This window comes from Panthera uncia, chromosome F1, assembly GCF_023721935.1.
Source record: "Panthera uncia isolate 11264 chromosome F1, Puncia_PCG_1.0, whole genome shotgun sequence".
In the NCBI taxonomy this organism is placed as follows: Eukaryota; Metazoa; Chordata; class Mammalia; order Carnivora; family Felidae; genus Panthera; species Panthera uncia.
In genome coordinates this window covers 43970934-43973008 of record NC_064813.1, presented here as the reverse complement: position 1 = coordinate 43973008, position 2075 = coordinate 43970934, and positions in this window count along the sequence as shown.

Sequence of the window (2075 nt, the reverse complement as noted above, 5' to 3'; positions counted from 1 at the left end):
AAGGTAACCAGTAACTTCCACATAGCTAAACCCAATAATCAATTCTTGGTTTTCATCATATTTAACTTATTAGTGCTAGGTCACATAGTTGCTAATTTGATTTTTTACTCAAGAGAACTCAGCCTCATGGGAAAGGATAGACTTGAAATGGTAGAGTAAACCTGAGTAGATGCCTTATAAAAGACATTTTGTGTTTTTTTAGTGAGAGAACAGAACCTAGGCACAGCAACCAAGGCTGCATAGAGACTCAGTACACCTCCTGTTCTTCCCATTTCCTCAGGATCCATGAATAATCACAACCCATAAACGTTATATATAATTATAAGTTGATCATGGTTTAGATGGGAAAAGAGTCATGGAGAATTTACCCACTATATCAAAACAAAAAGAAAGTTCCAACAACCTGCCCACATTAACTATGAGCAAGAAAATAAATGGAATGGCCACTGTGCAAACATAAAATGGAAGGGAAAAGAAATAGGAAGACATAGAATGTGGACAAAGAAGATGAGATAAAAGTGAAAGGAAGAAGTCCAGAAAAAACTAGAAAGTCTCGTATTCGGGCACTAATGAGCATGAGTAAGGAAACAAAGGTGGTATTTATAGACAATGATACTATGTTATAAACATCAAACTTGCTGAGAGACGAATTATTCCCATGACAAAGAAAAATGATAATTATGTGATGTGTTGGAGGTGTTAACTCATGCTACAATGGCAATCACATTACAATCCATAAATGTATCAAATCAACGTATTGGACACTTTAATCTTACACAATGTTACATGTCAATTACATCTCAATTAAAAATAAAAGGTGGGAGATAGGAACTAAATATAGTCTGCAAAGACAGTCAAATAATCTAATCTCGAAGGAAACAAAACAGAAGAAAAAAGATTTATCTGAAAGGACTCATTACAAGAAAGAACTTTAATGAGGACATGGGTCTGAGAGATGAGATTTCCTTAAAAAATGGACTTCCTAAAAGCTTCAAATGAAAAGCGAGACCACAATAGGAGGAAATTAATTGAGAACCAAATGACATTACAAATAATAATTATGTAAAAAAGAGATAAAAATAGAGACAGAATTAAAGAATAAATTAGTAACCTAAAAGAAAGTCGAAGAAAATCACTTTGAATGCAGAGGAAACTGTAAAGAAATTAAACTTATAAAAGAGAGAACAAAAGTAGAATACATGAGGGGCGCCTGGGTGGCTCAGTCGGTTAAGCGTCCGACTTCGGCTCAGGTCACGATCTTGCGGTCCGTGAGTTCGAGCCCTGCCTCGGGCTCTGGGCTGATGGCTCAGAGCCTGGAGCCTGCTTCCGATTCTGTGTCTCCCTCTCTCTCTGCCCCTCCCCCGTTCATGCTCTGTCTCTCTCTGTCTCAAAAATAAATAAAATGTTAAAAAAAATTTTTTTTTTAAAAAGTAGAATACATGATAGAAAAGATGTTTACGTAAGAATATTTCATTTCTTAAAAAAGAGAACAGAACAAATAAAAAATATAAAAATAGAACAGATAGAAGTATTCAGTAGGTAATAAAGTTTTCTTTAAAAAAAGAAAAATCTTCAGATTAAAAGAGCATACAGTGTTTTGTAAAAGAAAGAAAGAAAGAAAGAAAGAAAGAAAGAAAGAAAAAGAGAGAAAGAAAGAGGGAAAGAAAGAGAGAAAGAAAGAAAGAAAGAAAGAAAGAAAGAAAGAAAGAAAATGACACAAAAATAAATAACCAGACATATGCTAATGAAATTACTGAGCTTCAAAGATAAAGAATTTTTTTGATATCTTTGCAGAAATATCATGTCCCTTGCAAATAAAGATTAAAAATACTATCAGGCTGGCCCCAAGCTTCCAGATATTTCCCATTGATACATCTAATGCCAGAATGCAATAGAGCAATTTCCACACAGTTCAGAGGAAATAAAGAGCAATGCAATCATGTTTATTATAAAATCCACCAAAGCTGTCATTCAAACAATAGCAGACTTTCTCATACACAGAAGAATACCAATAAGACCCACTGGGTCTTATTTCAGTGGAATATATATATATATATATATATATATATATATAT